This window comes from Ricinus communis, chromosome 2 (genome assembly GCF_019578655.1).
Source record: "Ricinus communis isolate WT05 ecotype wild-type chromosome 2, ASM1957865v1, whole genome shotgun sequence".
NCBI lineage: Eukaryota > Viridiplantae > Streptophyta > Magnoliopsida > Malpighiales > Euphorbiaceae > Ricinus > Ricinus communis.
Window position 1 is genome coordinate 26,427,760 of NC_063257.1, and position 23,712 is coordinate 26,451,471.

Consider the following 23,712-nt stretch of genomic DNA (forward strand, 5'->3'; position numbering starts at 1 on the left):
AGTCCTAATAATCCTAAAATACTATGTAGCCGACCATTAGGAGTAAGAAACCCTAGTTTCTTTAAGTCACACGCATGGGCCATCTTTATTGGAGCTAATTAAGCCCAAACTCCAATGTGCTCCTTTATGTTCATTAAGCCCATATTAGAATTAGTCAAGCCCAATAAACTGAATTAGATTAATGAGCCTTGAATTTGAATCCAACTTTTCAAGCCTTGATGTGTCCTTAGCCCAAATGTCTTGAATAAGCCCATTGAGAGCTTCTTTTATATTCTTAGCCTTGGACCTTGTAATTGGGTCTCCATGGATGTGAAGTGGATCTTGAATCCTAGGATTAGGATTTCCAATGTCACTTGGATTCTTGATGTCATTTAGACTCCCAATATCATGATGACTCCTTATTGGAATAGAACTCCTTGTCAGAATAGGATTCTTTTAGCTAGTAGGATTTGCATCATTAGGATTCCTTGTTAGAGTATGATTTCTTAAGCTAGATGGTTCTTATCAGTGATGGATATCCCAATGGTCCAATCTTGAATTGGAATATTGGGGTGTGCCTTGATTCCAAATCAAGGTTTGCTAGTGCGGGTCTTCATATGTCCACAAAGTTCTTGCAAGAATGCATAACTTGATTTCCCGCAAGGTAGAAAACTAAAATATTATGCTCGCTAGCCTCAAGTATTCAGTTGCATGTAGTTTTTATAGTGTGAAAGCGCTAATTCCATATGAAGAAGAAATAAGAAGCTAAATATGAATAAATAAATAAATAAGGATGAATAAAAAGTCAAATCAAGAACTGGAGAGGAGTTGACTGGTCAACAGCTCTCATTGTCCCAAATTTTGTGAGCCAGCTTAACAAAAGTAAGGGGAAATCTGCAAGGGCCTACCTAATAATAACCCGACCCAAATTACTTCTTTATATGCATCCTAAACATCAAAACTCTCGCATTCTCACTGGTATTACACTTGGATTAACTAAAACTCATATGATTTCTTACTATCACACATGGATTTACGTCTCATCTTGCTTGATCATCAAGCTAAGCCCAATTTTTCTAGTCTAGCTTATCAATTACATTTCTATGATGCCTAATGCCAATCCTCGAATCATTAGGAGTCCTCGTGCCTAGAGGTACAAGGAACAAGCCTAAATTCTCATCGTTCCATTATTCCCCCATAAGTTTGGTTTGTAATCATTCGAAAAATGATATCAATACTCTATTAACTAATTTTCTTTCTTCGTTTTAGTTCAAGTATCGAATCGGTGCCTATGATTGCCACTTCCATGAGTTTTCTCTCAACAGTCGTGTTTATGCTCTCTAGATAAGACCAAATTATCATACTAGAGAAAGAGAAGTTGGCTAGTCAACAACTCTCATAGTCCCAAATTTTATGAGCTAGATTAACAAAAATGGGGGAGAATTTACATAGGCATACCTAATAACACTTCAATCCAAATTACATAATTATATGCATGCCAGACATTAAAATGCACACATTCCCACTTTGATTAATTGAAATCAACATGATTTCTTCCTTACACGCATGGATTTGCATCTCATCCTGCTAAATCATCAAGTCACGCCATAATGCCATCTGTCAAGCTTGTCAATTGTATTTATGCTCGCTAAATAAAACCAAACCATCAAACTAGACACGAATTAGATAGAGTGGAACAAAATGAGAACATATGTGGGATTTCAGATCTGATAAGGAAAGAAATCATAAGTTTTTTATTTTCTTCCATACGGCTAAGTGAAAGGATAAAATCAAATTGACTTAAACACAGGGCCAAGAAAGAACACAAAAGAAAGGAAGGACGTAAGTAGTAAGTGTATGTTCACTAGAATGAGTCTTGATAAGTCTGCAAAGTAGGGAACTCAAATAATATGTTTACTGCCCTCAAGTATTTGGTCGCATGCAAATTTTGTAGTATGAGAGAGTAGTTGACTGATCAACAACTTTTGTAGTCCCAAATTTTATGACCCAGCTTAACACAAACAAGGGAAAATTCATCTGAGCATGCCTAATAATACTTCGACCCAAATTTCTTCATTATATGCGGCTCTAACATCAAAATGCTCGCATTGCTACTTGTATTACGCTTGGATTTCATGAATTATCCCTTACGAGTGTTCATTTACATCTCATTCTACTTGATCATCAAGCTAAGCACACTGCCATCGGTCAAGCTGTCAGTTGAGTTCCTATGATTCTTTATTCCAATCCTTGTGTCATCAAAAGTCATCGTGCCTAGAGGAACAAGGAACGATGGAGATTCGAACGGTGCAAATCATGCATCGGAATATTTAGCGTGCCTCGATTCACATTGTTCCCACTTTCCTCTAGTAGATTTGTCAGCTATCATTCGAAGAATGATATCAATACACAATCAACTAATTTTCTTTCTTCGCATTTGTCAAAGTATTGGATCGGTGCCTATGATTGCTGCTTCAACGCGCTTTCAGTCAACACGCCTACTTATGCTCCCTAAATAAAATAAAACCATTATATATTAGACATAGATTAGAAAGGGAGGCATAAAACAAACAAAAAAAAAATGAGAAAATAGGTATGATTTTAGATCTAATAAGGAAAGAAATCATAAGTTCTTTGTTCTCTTATATACAGCTAAGCATAAGGATCAAATCAAATCAAATTCATTTAAACACAAGGGCAGATAAAGAACATAAAAGAATGAAAGGACGCGAGCGATAAGTCTATGTTCACTAACGCGAGTGTTGATAAGTTCACAAAGTTCTTGAAAGAACCGATAACTTGATTTCCCACAAGTTATTACACTGAAAGAATATGTTAACTTGCCTAGAGTAGCATGCAGTTTTTATATTTTGAAGTCCTCATTCCATAAGAAAAAGAAATTAGAAGATAAATTTGAATAAATAAATAAATAAATATGGATAGACTAAAGTCAAATCAAGAATAATAAAGTAGTCGACTGGGCAACAACTATCATGATCCCAAATTTCATGAGCCAACTTAGCAAAAGTAAGGGAAAATTAGCACGGGCCTACCTACGCTCGGATTAATTGAAAACAACATGATTTTTCCCTTACGCGCATGGATTTACGTCTCCTCTTGCTTGATTATTTAGGAATCACGAGAACACAATTGACAAGCTTGACCAGTGGTATTGAGGCGTGACTTGATGATTAAGCAACACGAGATGCAAATCCACACTCGTAAAGGAGAAATCATGCTACTTTCTATTAATACAAGCGGGAATACACGAGTTTTGGTGTTTAAAAGGCATATAATGAAGTAAATTAGGCCAGAGTGTTATTAGGTATGCCCACGCAAAATTAACCTTATCTCTGTTAAGGAATCATGGGAACATAATTAATAAGCTTCTTGTGGCATTAGAGCGTGACTTGATGATCAAGCAGGACGAGATGCAAATCCAAGCATGTGATGGATAAATCATGTTCCTTTCGATTAATCTAAGCAAAAATGTGCACATTTTGATGTTTGGGATGTATATAATGATGTGATTTGGGCCAGGGTATTATTAGGTAGGCCCACAGGAATTTTCTCTTAATTTTGTTAAGCTGGCTTATAAAAATTGAGACTGTGAGAGTTGTTGGCCAGTCAATTGCTCTCTGATTCTTGATTTGACTTTATTCATCTTCTTTTATTTATTTATTCATATTTAGCTTCTAATTTCTTCTTCTTATAGAATGAGGCCTTTGGCACTATAGCCGATCAGCTCTGCATAGTCTAAATAAAAAATGGCATAAGGATTGGCGTAAGAAGTTATAGGAATGCAATTGACAAGCTTGACTAGTAGCATTATGGTGTGACTTGATGATCTAGCAGGATAAGATGCAAATCCATGTGCGTAAGGGAGAAATCATGTTGCTTTTGATTAATCCAAGCGAGAATGTGCGCATTTTGATGTTTGGGACGCATATATGTATATAATTTGGATTCAAGTGTTATTAGGTATACCCATATGTATTCTCCTATTTTTTTATTATTCTGGCTGAAAAAATTTAGGACTACGAGAGTTGTTGACCAATCAACTCCTCTTTATCTAGTACAATGGTTTGGTTTTATTTGGGGAGCATAAACACAACTGTTGAAAGAAAGCTCATGGAAGCGACAATCATAGGCACTGATCCTATACTTGGACAAATGCGAAGAAAGAAAATTAGTTGATCGAGTATGAATATCATTTTCAGGATGGTCGCAGATGAATCTTTTAAAGGAGAGAAGGAACATCGTAAATTGAGGCACGCCTAAATATTATGAAGCGGGATTTGCACCATTGGGATCTCTATCATTCCTTGTTCCTCTAGGCACGAGGACTCCATGATTACATAAGGATTGGCGTAAGGGATCATCAGAATGCAATTGACAAGCTTGTCTAGTGGCATTAGGGCTTAGCTTGATGATTAAGCAGGACGAGACGTAAATCCACTCGTATAAAGGAGAAATCATGTTACTTTCGATTAATCAAAGCGCGAATAAGCGTGTTTTAATGTTTAGGAGGCATATAATGAAGTATATTGGGTCGGAGTGTTATTAGGTATACACACATAAATTTTCCCTTATTTTTGTTAAGGAATCATAGGAAAGTAATTGACAATCTTGACCGGTGGCATTGGGATATGACTTGATGATCCAGTAGCACGAGACGCAAATCGGTATGCATAAGGGAGAAACCATATTGCTTTCAATTAATACAAGTGGGAATGCAAACATTTTGATGTTTGGGACATATATAATGATGAAATTTGGGTCGGAGTGTGATTAAGTAGGCCCACATGAATTTTTCTTTGTTTTTATTAAGTTGGCTCATAAAATTTGGGACTACAAGAGTTGTTGGTCACTCAACTCCTCTCTAATTCTTGATTTGACTTTATTTTAGTCATCTTTCTTTATTGATTTATTCATATTTAGCTTCTAGTTTCTTCTTCTTATGGAATAAGGGCTTTCATACTATGAAAACCACATGCAACCAAATATTTTAGGCTAGTGAGCTTATTATTTTACTTTTCTACTTTGTAGAGAATTAGGTTTTGGATTCTTTCAAGAACTTTGCGGACTTATGAAGACTCGTGCTAGTGAGCCTAGACTTATCGTCCACGTCCTTCTTTACTTTTATGTTCTTTGACTACCGTTCTATTTAAATCACTTTGATTTGATCCTTACGCTTAGCCATGGAAGAAAATAAAGAACTTGTAATTTCTTTTCTTATCAGATATGAAATCCTACCTATTTTCTTAGTGTTCATTTCTTTTGTTTATCTCTGTCTAATCTATGTCTTGTATGTTTATTTGCTTTTATTTGGCGAGCATAAATAGGATTGTTGAGTTAAAGCGTATAGAAACGACTATCATAGAAACTGATATAATGCTTGGACAAATGAGAAGAAATAAAATTGGTTGATCGAGTATTGGTACCATTGTTCAAATGATTACTGATGAATCTTTTGGAGGAGAGAGGGAACAATCGAGGCACGCCCAAATATGCTAATTTAGGATTTACACCATTGGGATACATTCCATGTATCTATAGGCACGAGGACTCCCTAATGATACAAGGATTGGTGTAAGGGATCAGCGGAACACAATTGACAAGATTAACTAGTGACATTCGGGCTTAGCTTGATAATCCAGCAAGACAACACAAAAATCATTTGTGTAAGAGAGAAATCATGTTATTTTCAATTAATCCAAGCATAATACAAGCAGCAATGTAAATGTTTTGATGTTTTAATATAATGAATTAATTTGGGTCAGAGAGTTATTAGGTTGACCGACGTGAATTTTCAATTATTTGCATTGAGCTGGCTCACCAAATTTGGTATATGAGAGTTGTTGACCAATTAACTACTATCTAGTTCTTGATTTGACTTTAGTTTATTCATCTTTCTACATTTATTTATTCATATTTAGCTTCTAGTTTCTTCTTCTACTGGAATGAGGGCTTTTGATACGAACCTAACCTATATCAAAGGATTAAACCTGTATGCAAGTTTGATTTCATTGCCTAATATCTATCTAGAACTAGATGAATGGAAACCTTAGACCCTTCAAGTATATTAAACTACCAAATCTAAGGTATTACAGGTAGAAGACACCACAATTTAGTATGGATTCTAAATTGATAAGCCAGATTTGAATGTTAAAAATAATAAATTACTTGATAAGTTCGAATTAACTCTAAACAAGAACTAAGAATAGAGTATAAACTCATAAAATATATTAATCGTCAATCAATCGATCAACTTGAAAATTCGTACTGGGCTTTTAAAGCATTTAGAAAACCCTAATTCTAAGCTATTAAGGAATTACAACTTAAATATGATAGAGATAAACATCCTACTAAAATAGATAACTAAAAACAAAGTCCTAATACTCCCAAAATACTATGTAGCCGCCCCTTAGGAGTAAGAGACTAGAGTTTCTTTTAAGCCACATGCATGGGCCATCTTTGGTGGAGCTAATTAGGCCCAAACTCCCTTATGTGCTCATTTATGCTCATTAAGCCCATATTAGATTTATTCAAGCCCAATAAACTGAATTATATTAATGATTCTTAAATTTAAATCCAACTCTTCAAGCCTTGATGTGTCCTTAGCCCAAACATCTTGAATAAGCCTATTGAGAGCTTCTTTTACCATTTTAGCCTTAGACCTTATAATTGAGCCTCCATGGATGTAAAGTGGATCTTGAATCCTAGTTGAAGTAGGATTCCTTATTGGAGTAGGACTCCTAGTGCCAATAGGATTCACATAATTCCCTCCTTCTTTAGCATGATTTATTCTCGAATCATCTGTTACACCCCCATTACATGTTAACCGACAGACATTTGCCAGGTACCATACAAGCATCGTAGACTATATACTACATGTAGATAGGTCAATATGTAGATTGTTAAGAATCAAGACACAAGGTTATTAACATATAAACATATGATTGTACTTAAACATCATTTAACAAGTATTCAAAACATCTCCTTATGCCTTATAAGGCACACTTCCATATACATCACATAACTGCATACAAAACGCATTAGGAGGAGACTCCACAAAACTGGCCCAACCTAACAGAACTGCTAAAAGCTAGACTTCAGATGCAACCAACTGATGCACAACTATTTACAAACCTGAAAAAAAAATTGGAGAGGGGTAAGCCTCCAGCTCAGTAAATAAACAATCAACATAATCTATATCACATACACTTAATACAATTTCCACCTAATCATATAACTTAACATGATTCATAATTTACGCATAAGTTCATACCATTCATTACAACCATCATAAAAAAAATACAATTCAGTAATTATGGTTAGTTCTCATGGCTCGTGGATCCCCTTTATTGTGTTGCTCCGCCTCATCCTCATCGCACACGTAAGCTACTCCACCTAATCCTCACATTACACACTTTTATAGCCTTTCTAGGCTTTAGCCTCCCAAGCTTTATAGGGGAATCCACCATTCACATATGCATACACACATAACCTCACAATTCAATCATTTCACTTATATCATATTCAAGCATGAACAATTGTTCCACTCAACACCAATCATTTCCATCTCATTCATTCAAACATAACACAATATTAAGCAAACACAACCATTCGCGGAATATTTGATTAAATATGTGAATATAGCAAATATTAACTATTTACTTACTCAAAATACACTTATTCCTTCAACATAGAAGAACCTCATTTCTCCACAACTTCCTTTCCAGGCCTTTGAGTTCCTGTTAACACATTCATCAATTCACATTTCATGCATATTCCAAATATTCATGTAAATACTAGTTCTAATGCATTACAAGATCATCCCCTTTCTAATTCATAGGTCTAAATCTTTCTTTAAGACTCTCAATTACTATTTTAATATCATATAAACATGTTCCATCTAGCTATATACTAATTTAACTCAAATTAACATCAAATAAATAGCATAAAACTAATCTCCAACATCTCTGTTTTCTGGATAGAATTTAGTGCCAAAGTATATTTATTGCTGGGAAAAATTGGCTTAGTATAAAAATCTCGTATTAAATAGACATATAGTTTTATGTGTCTAGTTTCATCTCAAGAAGAATTACTCAATTCTGACTTCTATAGATTTAATAATTCCCAAATTACTGAGCAAGGGTCATATAGCTCACTGTACCCGAGCAGCAATCTGTTTGCTCAATTTAAGCAACCAAAACTGGAAAACTAGCTAAATCACAAAACTACAAAGTTATAAAAGACTCTTCAAAATTTCCATTGACACCAATTAAGCTTAATTTGGATTTCTATAAGGCATGTTATTCCGAGAATACAGAACATCAAGGTTGCTAGAATTTTGACAGTTTTCTGTCTTGACATACTTAAACTTAAATCAAGCTTAATCTCTATGCAATCATTCAATACTCTACTAATTCATAATAATCAGACCTTTAATTAATCAATAAAAGCATCAACTGAAGTTTTCCCAATTTATAATCAAGAACCCTAATGATAGATTAATAATACTCAAGTAATAACTCACCAATTTCAGCTTTTTAGTTGCTAATCTGCTCAAATCCTTTAGCTTTAGCTTGGCTCCTTCAATAATTGGTAAAATCCTATCTTAAATTTAAGTTTTTCTAGGTATTTCACTCCTCTCTCTTGTTCCAAATTTTGAGTTTTTGGCCATGTACGAATTTTAGAGAAATGAAGAGGTAAAATGAGCTTGCTCATGGTTCCAATTTCCAAGATTCATCTCTCAATGCCACCACCTATTAAAATTAGTTTTATCATCCCAAGTTAATTCTTGCTAACCATATATATGTAGTAACTTTTAATTATATCTTTTAAGTCCAATCTATTTACCCAACCTTCAACTATTGGTTCAATTAAGTCTTAAGGCTTAATACACATAACCCAAGTACTTAATCAACTTATCTAAATTAATAATCTAATATCATGCTTCTTATTCTTTACTTATAATTAATATATATCTATTCTCATAAAATAAAAATATTATTAATATACCATCATATGCCCAATGATTAAATGTAAATGCACATAACATGTATCATGAGAAAATGCAGGCGTTACATCATCACCTATGTCAAAATCAAAAGAGAAAGATCGAATGACGAGTAAAAGTAGCACTGGTTCCATACTTATTAGGCAATTCCAATTTATATGCATTATCATTAATCTTATCAAGAACTTAAAAAGGACAATCTCCTCATGGAAGTAACTTGGAACCCTTTTGTGAAGGAAACCTTTCCTTGCGCATGTGCACCCAAACCCAATCACCGGGTTCAAAAACAACCTTCACACGCCCTTTGTTGGCTTGTTGAGCATAGACTTTATTCTTTCTTTCTATATTTGCATGCACCTTCTCATTCAAACTCCTCACAAAATCTAACTTCTTCTTTTCATCTAGATTAACACGTTCACTCAAAGGTAAAGGAATCATATCTAATGGAGTTAAATGAATGAAACCATAAACAACATCAAAAGGACATAATTGAGTAGATGAATGCACACTACGATTATATGCGAACTCTATATGCAACAAACATTCTTCCCAAGATTTTAGGTTCTTTTTAACCATAGTACACAATAAAGTACTTAAAGTCCTATTAACTACTTCAGTTTGACCATTAGTTTATGGATGACATGTAGTAGAAAACAATAACTTACTTTCCAACTTTCCCCATAAAGTATTCCAAAAGTAGCTTAAGAACTTTGCATCCCTATCACTAACAATAGTTCTAGGCAATACCATGCAAACACACAATTTCTTTGAAGAACAAGTCAGAAATATATGTTGCACCAATCAGTTTTATGACATGAAATGAAATGAGCCATCATAGAGAATCTATCAACAACATATATGGAATCATTTACCACACCTAGACCTAGGTAAACCAAGCACAAAATCCATAGAAATATCAATCTAAAGTGAACTAGGCACGGGCGATGGTGTATACAAGCCATGTAGTTTCAGTTAGACTTTGCTTATTTACAAACAATGCATCCATCAAAAATTCTAGCCACATCTCACTTCATATTAGGCCAATAGAAAACATCATGCAAAACATCTAAAGTCTTAGCAATTCCAAAGTGTACTATTAAAACACCCTCATGAGCTTCCCTAACTAATACCTCACGCATAGAACATATGGGAATACACAAATATTTTTCTGTAAACAAAAACCCATCATGTTTATAAAACTTATCAAAAGCATCTTTTTCTCATAAGCATTAAACTTGCCAAAATCAGAGTCATGCTCATAAATTTCTTTAATATGCTCAAAACCAAGGAATTTGGCATTCAAAGTATAAAAGAGTGCATATGTTCGAGATAACGCATCTGCAACAACATTATCTTTACCTTTCTTGTATTTGATCACATATGAAAAGGACTCAATGAACTCACTCCATTTAGCATGGTGTTTGTTAAGCTTATTTTGCCTCTTGAAATGCTTCAATGACTCATGATCTATGTGGATCACAAATTATTTAGGCCAAAGATAGTGTTGCCATGTTTCTAAAGCTCTTACCATTGTGTACATTTCCTTATCATAAGTTGGGTAGTACAAGGCTGCCCTATTGAGCATGCTAATTCTAAACGCCACAAGGATAGATTAACTCCTTGATAAGTAAGTTTTGCATTCAAACAAGAACACAACATACAAGCAATTTTGGCTTGAAAGAAAGTAAAAAGTTTAATTAATCATAATCTAAACAAGGCATACAAATTTGACATGTTTTAAAGACATATCCAAAGTCCTAAGAAGAATAGGACTCTTACTTAACTAATTAGACCTAATATGAGTTTCCTTACAAGCTTAGGAAACTCTAACATCTAGCCGAATAGGATACTAAGAGCTAAACAAAGCCTTCATAAACTTGGACTTTAAGAACATTAAATAAGGCCCATTATTTATCAATTTCATTTAGGCCGAATCCTATTGGACTTTCATTGTTAGCCCACTCTTACATGTAGCCATTTAAGGACTCTTAAAGCTTCTTGGCCCTTGACCTTATAATTGGACCTTGTGGCAAACTTAATGGATCCTTCCTTGTTCTTTCTTGTTGCCCTCGTCATCAAGCCCATCCAAACCAACATATTTAAGCCTTGGCCAATCCATATCATTCCCTCGTACTTTAGGATGATTCATCCTTGAATCAAGCTCATCACCTACATCAAAAGGACTCAAATCAACATCATTAAATGTGCCACTCACATTATACTTATATTGTAAATCAAGTTTGTAAGCATTGTTGTTGATCCTCTCAAGTACTTGAAACAATCTATCACTCCTTGGACTTAGCTTTGACTTTCTTTGATTTGGGAACCTTTCGTTGTGAAAATGCACCCAAACCTAATCACTAAGTTGGAACACCATTGGCCTTCTTTCTTTGTTAACCCTTTCGGCTACTCTAGTATTTTTCTTCTCAATCCTCTTTTTAACTTGTTCATGTAGTCTTTTAATCAAATCTGCCTTAGAAGAACCATCAACACTAACAAGCTTATTAAGAGGTAAATGAAATAAATCAATAGGAGTTAATTGATTAAAACCATAAATAATTTCAAATGGAGAACAAGTAGTGCTATAAATAGCCTTATTGTATGCAAACTCCGCATATGGTACGGGTGGGACACTTATGAATGTGTATGAGTCTTAAAACATAAGCTAAGTTAGGCTCGAAGTTTGCATATGCTCCAAATTAGCAGCTTTGGTCTTTTTGAGCTTAAAAAAGATAAGTGAGCCCATTGAACACTTGGACTTGTAATACATTAAGTTGAGTTGGGCCTTCACTTAAACTAAAGCCTTGAACTCCTTGTAATTCCTCTTGGGCTGAATTCACAAGGCCTTACATGTGTTGAATTAAGGCTTGTTGATACTTCTTGAATATTGATCTAGTTATTAGGCCTTGAGGCAATTGTATTGGATCTTTGGCTTTAATATCTTGACTTTGATCTTGGGCTTGAAGCTTTGGCCAAACTCCTCCATGCTCTTGCTCATCTTCATCAAGTCCATCTTCATGGAATCCATGTGATAGTGGTTCGTCCATATTAAAACCTTGTTCTATCACACTCTTTTCCTTTGGTATATAGGATATAAATGATGATGCAATGAATGAATGAGTTGCACCCGGATCAATAAGAACATATGCATTCTTACCAAAGATTGTTAACCTACCAAAAATGACATCAGCCGATGATGTTGCCTGCTGCTGTGTCATTGCAAATACTCTAGGTTGTACCGAAGGCCTCTCTATTTATGTGTTAAACAGGATGTGTCAATTTGGATGCATCGCTCTCTCTACTAACACTAGCTCTAGAACCTCTACCTGAGCCTCTACTAATGCCAAGAGCCCTACCTCCTTTGCTAACCACATTTTGAGCTCCCCTACCAACATTAGTACCAAATTGTACAAATCTCTTTTTTTCTTTCCTTTGAATCTACGATCAAATCCTCAAGAGCAGCTATCTTGATGATGTTGAAGTGGAATTTGTCTCTATTTTCTTCTTCTTGATCGTCTGGAAGTTAGCTTTTAAGGTCTGCCTTGAACACTCCAAATCCAGGCTGTGTTGATCCAAAAGTGTACATTTGGCTTTCTTCAGGACGGCTTGGATTTGGGTCGTGCTCCTCAGCATGGACATGCTCCTAGGTTGTGTCACTCTCAGAAATTGTGTTGCAAATCGCTTCTTTTCGCCATAGGTAAGGCATTTTAGCATGCCCTCTGACCTTGACCGTGCTCCTCAACACGGGCATGTTGAATAGTTTAATGCACCCGATTCATTCGTTTCTTCCCGATTCTAGTCTGATTTCTCTCCGAATTTGATGATGTGCCTAGAAAAACACTTGAGATACAAAGAAAACTGAAATAGGGTGATTCTAATACAAAAACACATAAATCGCTATAAAAATAACGCAAAATCAAGCAGGCAAATATGTGTAATATCAAGGATATCAAATCACCCCATACTTAAGCTTTTGCTTGTCCTCAATCAATCAACAGTTTAGATCATAAGCTTGTAACCAACCCTCCTTAAAATTCATGCATTGGATTACAATTAAGCAACATTCAATCTATCCCAAATTGAAACTCAACCAAAAACTAAACTAGCAATCTAAACAAGAGTAATTATCATGTTAGTGTATGAAGAAATTAAATAGTATATTCAACATCAAATATTCAAGAAACAATATGCCTCACAAAGAATCACTCTATGCACTTAGTGTTTAAGAGGTAGTCATCAATCCCTCAACACAATTGTATTCAACCTACTCACCATAGGCTTGCTCATAACTCCCATTTCTGCTACTGCAAACATTCAAATATCATAATCAAAGGGTCTTCACAAGGGTTGTAATGGGGCTTAGGTTTAGGTATGGAGATTTGGAAGTAAGGTGTAAATAATTTCTAGACTTTTGCAATGCGCTGACACATAATTTCAGCTCAAAAAGGACTAAATGCCAAACAAAGAAAATTAAATTCACTATAGTTCCTAAGTCCTTAAAACAAGATGCTCAACTAGTTAGTAAGGTACTCTTTATATTAGATAAGATGTAAATCCTTATTAGTTAAGATTTGGGATTTTCTAAGGTCTATATAAGGCTAGTACAAGTTTTAATGTAAAAAGAGTTGAAGTTGAATGATGATTGGTAAGGATTAATTCAAATTGATTTAAACAAAAGGATAGACAAAGAACACAAAAGAAAGGAAGCACCAAGGAATACGACCTTGATACTCGCCATTAGTGCTAAACTGCATCGATAGGTACACTGCTTTAGATTGTAGCTAACACAAGTAGCACACATCAATAAATAAGGCAATAAACTCTAATCGAAGCTTGTTTAAGAAAATACAAGGAGCTGTCGATTTTTAAGTTAATAAAGCCCAATGGGATTAAGTTGTTTGTAAGCAATTTGAACCATTACCTTGGTGCTTTCTTTAGACAATAAATTGATTTTTATAACTTACATACATCATAAGGAAATTAAGCATGAACAAATCCTTGTGGTTATCATAGAAACTTCCTTTTTTAGCATATACCATGAAGGAAACCATTAAAGACATTAAGTTGTTTAAATTCCCATTTGTATGAGATAACCATTGATAATACAAGTCGAATTATAGTTGGCTTGACTAATGGACTGAAAGTCTTTATAAAATCTATCCCTGGTCTTTAATGATATCCTTTAGCCACTAACTTGGCTTTTGTATTGATCAATTTGTCCATCTTTGTTTTGTTTAATTCTATAAACCCATTTTGTGCTGACTATATTTGTGTTAGTTGATGATGGAGGCACCAAAACCCAAGTCTTATTTTTCATCCATTGCATTAAACTCAACCATTACATCTCACCATTTCGGATCCTTAACAGCTTTGTCGTAACATGATGGTTCCTGAACATCATTGCTTTCTGAAGGAGCCTGTTTGTGATTGGGTTACCATATAGTGAGTTTTATTGGTTAGTATGGGTATTGTTTCATGAGAAGAGAGATACACCATAAGAGGTAGGCTGGGTGAAGCAAGATATGGAGATGTGTTTGCTTGCTCACGGAAAGATTGTATTAGAACAAGTAAAGTATTTGCTGGTGTAGAAAGTTGTGCGGGAGAAGGTGGTGATGTTAGTATTTCTAGGATAGTTTGGCTAGGTGAGTGTTGGTCTTTTAATGAATTGATATGGATAAACAATGGTATGAAAATTGTTATTGGTGATGGATCCTTGACACTAGGTGCTTCTTGTAGAGCATTGGAAAATGGAAATTCCTAGTCATAGAACATAAAAGGAACTGATGAAAAACTCTAAATGTTTTTGACACTTTACCATTAAAAGCTGCCACTGTCACATCTGTCATTATTAAATAAACCTCAGTCTTGCCTAAAGCATTAAGCATCTTATAAGGTAAGATGTTAATAGCCATACAAGATAGGAATTGATAGCTTGAATAGTTATCCCACTTATTAACCAACACCCTTGAAAAAGGCCTCCTATTTAAATAAGCTTTTACATATAATGGCCTAATGTGTTTGGTCATTGATATGCATTATGTTACACATGTTTATATGCCCAATTACTTTCATTTTTGTGCATAGTTATCTTGTTTTATGCTAGAATCACCTGTATTTTGGTTCCTTTCATGTTTCAGGTGATCATTGATGGACATTATTAGTATTTGAGGGTGATACGTGCGAATACGGACCAGAATCCATCAAAATTGAAGAAAGGCCAGCGTTTCAAGGTTGAGCACGACCTGGACTCTGGCCATGCTGAACCATCGACCTTTGGCCCTCAAATGTGGCCTTTCGGCATGGTTTCCGAGGCCACCACGGTCTCCATCATGGCCTGTGGTGGCTCAGCACCGGCGAGGGCACGGTCAGGGAGCAGAGGATAAATTTCGGGACTCGGAGGTCCAGCACGGCCTGGACTCCGCCCATGCTGGGACATTTATATAGGCAAAATTGATTTCTTTTGTAGGGGTTCGATTTTCTGACTTTAGATCTCATATACACTCGCGAGCCACCTCTTTTCGGACTTCGACATTCGACTTTGGGAGACCATTTCACATATTGAAGGATGGATTTCAGTGGTTCAAGCATCATATTGAAGATCAAGAGTGGATTTGGAGGCATTCAAAAGGAAATTCGAGGTTCATTATTCAGATTTGGAGATTTAGGATTGTTCATCTGACTTGAAGAAGAAGGGTATGCATGTTTCCAATTTTCTTTTCTATATTTGTTCCTTATTTTATGTTATTCGTTAGCATGAGTAGCTAGAGCTGTTGAACCCACTAGAGTTCCTTTGTTTGTTGGATTGCACTTAATTTTTATGAGATTTTGATTATCAATGCTTGTATTCTTCTTGCTTTCAATATTAATAAAATGTCACATTATTCATGACACGTTGTGAATTTTGTTGTTCAGATTGCTTTCTATAATTAAGAAATTCATTTAGTAGTTGGAAATTTGAATAACAAGAACTGGTTAATAATCACTTTGAGATAAGGGTAATTAACTAGCTGGATTAAGAATTAACAACTCTTAATAGCAGTGGATTAATCTTAAGGCTAACCTAAAATCGATCATTAGGAAGAGATTCCGTCGTTTAGGTTCTTAGGTTTAGGAATTCGGTGTTCTCGAGAGGGAACTCAAATTCAATTTAGAATCTGCTCACGGCTAATCATAATTGGTAATCAATCTAATTTCTACCTTCACTAAAATCCGACTAGCTTAGCTCCCCCTTGGGTTTGCTTTCTTTCCTTGATTATTTCACTAAATCTTTGCAGATTGTTTGACATTTAGCTAATCATTTAGCTTGCATTTAGTCATAGATTAGTAACTTCGTCACTATTATTTAAGGTTAGATAACATAAGATGCTGGAGTAGTTCTAGGCTCACCCTTTCCCGAGGATACGACCTTGATACTCGCCATTAGTGCTAGTCTACATCGATAGGTTCACTACCTTAGATTGTAGCTGCATAAATATCCCATCAATCATCTCAAGGGACAGTTTCTCCAAAACTACCATTTTTGGCTTATCTAAATTGACAGCTTGAATATTTATCCCACTTTAATATCCTTCATCCTCGAAAAGCAATTCTTGCCTCCGAGTCCCTTTTTTGACATTTTCTAACTCAATGAAGTCCTCATCCCTCACATTTTGGGATTGAAAAACTTCTGGGAGTGTAAGGGTTGCACAACCATATGGGATAGGAATTCCCCCAACCACAAATGTTCCTTCTACTATAGGTTGTTTATAAGCTTTTTCTGTAGAACTTTCCATTAATAATAAAAGATCATCGTCCTCTACTCTTGTCATATCTAAATCCTTTACTGCTTTTCTACAGAATTTTGATCTTTTAGGTCTATTTTGATACTTTCCTTTTATTGCCTCCTTCTTTCTTCGTTCCTCAGCAGGTCTTTGAAATCTCATTTTCTGTGTTCTTATTAAAAACTAAGGAAACTTCCTATGCTCCACCCTGTACCACTTATTGCTAGGCAAGACATTTGGTGGAATAAAAAACCTAGGCTTTTGGGAATGATAACTGTTAAAAGGATAATAAGCCTTCTTCACATCAGCTTTGGGAGACGTCTCAGCAAACTTTAACTCCTATCTTACTAGAGAGTTCTTTGATATCCAGACTTTATGAAACACATTACTAGGCTTAATCACCCTTGGTTCAACTCTCTTTTTATGAATCTCTCCGTTCCTTTCCCCTTCGAATTCTCTTCTTAACTTTCTGTAATTCAAAACAGACTTTATATCAGAAGTGGCTGCATTAATAGGCGCCACCACAAGAGGAAAAAGATCTCCGTCCATTAACATTGTTTCCTTCTTCTTTGGGAATTTCAAAATCCCCTTGTTAATTCTATCTTGCACCAAATTCTTAAGAGCCTAAAAATTGTTGGTAGCATGATTATGAGAATTATGATATTTGTAATAATCCTTTCCTTTAAGTTCCTCTTTTATTGGCACATTTTGATCATGAGGCAACTTAATGAAATTTTCCTTGAGAAGGTAAGATATCATTTTTCTTGATGACATAAAAAATATATTGTGGGAAGCATTGCTTGCATGTGATTTTTTCTAAGATTCATGAAGTTTCTTTACCAAAGATGGCCGAGTATAGAAGTGATTGAAAGATCTACCACTAACACTTCAATCTCAAGATTATGAATTTTTTAATCATAACTCCTCATAGCAGCCCTACTTTTCTGATTCTCCTCTTTTAACAATTCTTCATATTCAATTACTTTTACTGCCAACTCCTAAAGATCCATAACTTTCATTTTCTAGAACTTCTTCCTCAATTCAACAATTAATCTGCTTTGAGCCATTTTTACAAACTTCATCTCCGAGAGATAGATTTTGTACCTGCTTCTCATTTTCTTAAATCTAGCAATATAAACATCATCCAATTCACCACCCTTTTGTGTTACTCTTGATAATCCTACAATATATACTTCTGGTTTTGCCCTAAAAAATTGGATATGAAACTGATGTTCCATTTCTTGCCATGTGCATATAGAGTTTCTTGGCAAAGTTGCATACCATGTAAAATTTGTTCTTGTCAAAGAATTAGGAAACAACCTTAACTTAAAGTTAGCAAAATTCTCTAGGTTAGTCAATTCCCTATACTGAATTATAAATCTAGCAATATGCTCTAGGATAGAATGGCCATCCTCTCTAGAAAAAAAGAGTGAAATCAGGGATCCTATATCCCCTAGGATAAGGATTATCAATATCCACATTGTTAGGGTATGGCTTATAAAATTATGGTCAGCCAATTTGTCTAAGGCCAGGACCATATAATTCTTGTACCATATCCCTAACAGCCTCTACATCTAATGAGGGTTATCTATGAGGCTGAAAAGGCAGATTCACCATATTCCTACATTGATTAATTTTTGGAGGATTGCCCCTATGCCTCCTTCCTTATCATATATGGTAGGTTGATTAATTCCATTAGTATTAGCAATAATTTGATGGGGTAAGTATAGCCTGCCAATGTTATTGTGGCCATTAGGAGTTTGCACTCTAACATCCTTTCTCCTATGTAGAGGCACATATCTTTTCTTGGCCAAAAAAGCCTGAGGCTCCACTAGACTAGTCATTTGTACACTATTTCCATGAACCCTTTCTTTTCTATAGAAAATTGCACCCCAAGTCCCTTTAGGACATTTTTCTCTCTAGTAGTAGCATTTGAATTTTCACTCTTGGGAGTATTAGAGGCAACTACTAGTTAATTTCTCACTAATTTCCTATAGGACTTTAAGATGCATATTATGGGTTTCTTGTGAACGTAATAAAAATCCTAACAAGGGATTAACAACTGGATTAGTTAAGTCCACACCTGAACTTTCAACCACATAGCATTAGGTGACCTCCAATGGCTTTTTCAGTAATTATTAGCGCTTAAGAGTACTGAGATGTGCCTTGAGGTGCCATGTTCTTGTCTAACTGCTCCACCATATGAGGAACAAAAACTTCACCTTCACGTTTTACTTCATCAATAGCAACCCTGCTTAAGGCTCCATTGGTTCCTTTCCATTATTATTTCTTGTTCTCGAGGCCATTGTAGAATAGATGAACCACTGGGCGTGCCAAATTATATTAGCTCTAGATTTAGATTTGCGAGCATGCCACATGTGTGTGGTACACGAACCGTGTAATATTGTGCTCCTTGACTTCTTTTTAAGAACGATTTGTGCATCTCAAATGCCTTTCAGCCACAATTTGTTTGATGTTCTACTTAATGGCTATATAAATGACTATAAACTTGAATAAAAAGTACTATAATAATATTACTTGAGAGTTTTAAAGTACAAAGAAAGTTCTTTTTGTAAAAATAAAAAATACAGAGAGTTTTGTTGATTGAAATTGTCTGAGTTTATCTGTGTTGTGTTTGTTCTCACCCTTGCTTCTTTTTTCTTCTTTTTATTTCTTGTATTCCCATAACTCCCATCAAGAACTATAGCTTGTAATTAACTGTCCATATGACATGTATACCATGAGGCTAAATCCCAAAACTGCCATAGGAGGAGTTTTAAACAACTTTCAATTTGAATCTCCTTTCCCCCGTATGAAGAATCAAACTGCTGTGCAAAATATTATTGTCCATCATTTTAATTAAACTAGTTAAAATAATTATTTTAATTAAATCCTTTTATTAAGAATTTGGGCCTAATTTTGGATTGAGCTTATTAATTATTTACGGCATAAAAGTTATGGTGTAAACACAAATATAATCTTTATAAAATTTACTGTAACCCATGAAGGCACATTATTTTGACCTATGAGCCCATTTATTTTTTTCACTATATGGTATGAGCCAAGGGTAACATAAACAACCAATTATATACATGGACAAGTAGTTCGGTGATTGATGAAAATGAATAAAAAAAGGGCAATCAGATTCTAAGTTGGAAGGAGGTAATCGATTAATAATGTACACTACAGTATATGCATACTTCCAATATTTATTTGGAACATGAGAATGTTGTAGTAGAGCTAAAATTATTTCAATAATATGACGGTGTTTTCTTCTACATATTCATTATGATGGCATTTGTTTTCTATATATTCATTATGTTATGTTGTTTTTGGACATAAATTGCAATGAGTTGTATTCAAACAATGCTTAATATTCTTCCCCTACCTATAATTAGTCTAAAGGACATGATAAAATAGTTAAAGATTTTTTCAACAAGGTGTCTAAATTTGATAAAATAAATCTAACAGTATTTATTATAATGATCATAAAATAAAATGATATCCTTGATATTAAACATATTTGCATGCTTGATCTTGAGTTGTTCTTAGAGCAAATTATGTGTTTTTTGTATTAGAATCACCCTGTTTTAGTTTTGTTTGTGTCTCAGGTGTTTCTCTAGGTACACCATTAAAGTTAGAGAGAAATCAGACCAAAATTGGGAATAAACGGACGAATCGGGCGCGTTAGACTGTTCAACACGCCCTGCCAACACGCCCGTGCTAAGGAGCATTGTTAGGCTCAGAGGGCATGTTGAAATGCCTTACCTATGACGAGAAGAATCAATTTGCAACACCGTTTCTGAGAGTGACACGGCCTAGGAGCATGCCCGTGCTGAGCAGCACGACCCAAATCTAAGCCGTGCTAAAGAAGGCCAGATGTACAATTCTAGATCAACACGGCATAGATTGGCCAACACGGCCCAAATCCAAGCCGTGTTAGATCCCGAAACCTGATTTAAGAGAAAAAAAAAGAAAGAGAGGGGATTTGAGAGAGAGAAAATTTTAAAGTATTCAAGACAGACTTTGAGTGCAAACTTCCAGACGATCAAAAAGAAAAAAAAAAAGACGAATTCCACTTCAACATCATCCAATTAGCTATTTTTGAGGATTGGATGAAAGAGTCAAAGGAAAGAAGGAGGAGATTTTGAACTGCAGAGATTGCGTTCAGAGTTATTCAAGAGGGGATAGCATTTCCACCATTTGAGAAAAGGGTGGAATGTTCTTTTTGATTCTTGTTTACTTTGTATTTGATTCTTGTATTAGTTTAATCATGAACATGTGTAACTAATCTTGTTAAACCCATTTGGGGTGATCTTTAGCCATGCTAGGCTTGTTTTATGCTTAATTGATTGGATTGTCAATTTAAGATTATAGTTTTCATTTAAGTACAACAAAATCTACTGTTTCTTCTTCATTATTGAATCAATTTGAGAACTCCTTTGTAATTGAGAAATTCAATTGAGTTTGGACAACTGCTAATGTAATTAAGTGATTTGCATCTTAGAGATAAGTATAATAACTTATTAGAATAAGAACTAGACATTCTCATTAGCAGTGATTTAGAGATTGATGCTATTCTAAAATCAATTGTTAGAAAGAAATTTCAACTTTAGATCTTTAAGATTAGGAATTGGTTAACTCGAGAAAGATTCCAATTCATTTAAGAAATTGTCCATAGATTGCAATTCTTAATCAATCAATTCATAAATTATTATTTTTAAGCCGCCTAGCTAAAGGAATCCCCAATTGGGTTAACTCATCTTATTGTCTTTTTCAAACTTTCATTCTCTTTGTTAAAATTTAGTTTTCATTTGCATTCTCAATCAATTTTTAGTTAATGATCTTCACCACCTTTTGATATGTTAGATAATAGGAATAGCATAATAACAGTAGCTTCTCAGTTCCCGTGGGATATATTGATACTTGTCATAGCTAGATTACATTCGATAGGTGCACTTGCCTGTAGATTGTTAGTCATGTTTAGCCAGTACTAAGTTTTTGGCGCCGTTACTAGGGAAAACTATTTTGAGAAATATTGTGAACTGTGTGTTCTTATTAATTTAGCCATTTATTCTTTGTTCTTTATTTGTTTTTTGCTTGATTTTATTCTTTTATTCATTTGTATTGTTGGTTATTCGTTGTTTCAAGTAGTGTATGACCAAGAGGCCTAATCCTGATCTAGTAGACTCTCTGCCAAAATTAGACTGATCCCTTAGGTAGTTGAGGATGCGATTGAATGTAGAGGAGGAAGATATTCAGGTTAGGAAAGCCGTAGAGGAGGGTGAACCAGAAGACATTACAGTAGAGATGGCAGACGCTAATGATAATAATGAGAATAGCCGGATGATGTATGATTTTGCGAGACCATCGCTGGAGGGGATGCGAACATGCATTACGAGACCGGATATCGCTGCCAATAATTTTAAAATAAAGCCTAATGTAATTTAGATGGTGTAACAAATGGTTCAGTTTATAGGCTTGCCAGATGAGGATCCTAATGCGCATATAGTGAGTTTCTTGGAGATTTATGACACCTTCAAGATTAATGGAACAACAGACGATGCAATTCGTCTCCGCTTGTTTCCATTTTGTTTGAGGGATAGAGCAAAGCGATGGCTACAGTCGCTACCTCTAAACACTATCACTACTTGGGATTCTTTGGCAGAAAAATTTCTGTTTAAGTACTTTCCTCCCTTTAAAATCGCTAAACTTAGAAATGACATATCTTCCTTTGTGCAGTTTGACGATGAGTAGATGTACGACACCTGGGAGAGGCACAAGGACCTACTGCAATGCTGCCCACACCATGGACTACCAATCTGGTTACATGTACAACCGTTTTATAATGGTTTTGGTAGATGCAGCTGCAGGTGGTTCTTTGAGCAGCAAGACACTAGAGCAAGCCCAGAGTTTGATAAAGGAGATGGCCATAAACAATTACCAGTGGCACACTACTAGGAGCAAGACAGGACCTCAAGGGAGTATACACTAGTTGGATGCCACTACAGCCTTGGCGGCTCAAATGGAGTTATTATCTAAGAAAATTAATCAACTCCAGATGCCTGTCCAAGCAGCTCAAGCAAGTTGTGAGTTTTGTGGTGGTTCGTATTTCAGTAGCAACTGTATGTCAGGAGGTATGGTTGCTTCTTCTTCATCTAACAATGAACAGGTGGACTATATGGGGAGTCAGCCTAGGCAGCAGAACAAACTGTATAGCAACACTTATAATCTAGGCTGGAGAAATCATTCGAACTTTGGATAGAGAAACAATAATAACCAGGGGCCACCAGGGTTTCAGCGACTACATTAGTAGCCGCAATAATCTGTTCTCCTACCCCAGTCTCCTTAGACTTAAGAGATAAAGTCTAATTTAGAGGAGCTGATGATGAAGTTTGTGTCCACTTTAGATACCAGATTTCAGCAGACAGACATAGCTCTTAGAAATCAACAGGCCTCCATTCAGAACTTGGAGAATCAAATAGGCCAGATTTCTAAGATATTGGCAGAGAGGCAGCTAGGGACTTTGCTTAGCAATATAGAGTCCAACCCGAGAGAGCATGTGAACGCAATCACTTTGCGGTCAGGTAAGTATATTCTTGGTTATATTTTTGGTTCTTCTCCTATTTCTAATAATGATCTTGATGCAGGTAGATTCAAGCAGAAAGGTTGAAGATAACAAGGCAAAGGAACCAGAAAAGGAAGAGGCAAAGAAGATTCCACTGAGGAAATACTTTCCCAAAATTCTGTACCCTACTAAGCTGAAGTAAGCGCAAGTCAAGCAGCAGTTTAGTAAATTGCTTGATGTATTTAAACAACTGCACATTAACTTACCTTTTGTTGAAGGTATTTCGTAGATGCCTAGGTATGCAAAGTTCTTAAAGGAGATCCTTAGCAACAAAAGGAAGTTTGAGGACTTGGTATTCGTGATGCTAAACGAGGAATGTT

General features: G+C 35.3%; 1 non-coding gene across 1 annotated transcript; it reads right to left on the minus strand.

The window, feature by feature from the left end:
* Positions 1-22,473: 22,473 nt before the first annotated feature.
* Positions 22,474-22,580, minus strand: LOC112535526. The gene has a single exon (XR_003079640.1). It is a non-coding gene; the product is annotated as a small nucleolar RNA R71 (small nucleolar RNA).
* Positions 22,581-23,712: the final 1,132 nt, after the last annotated feature.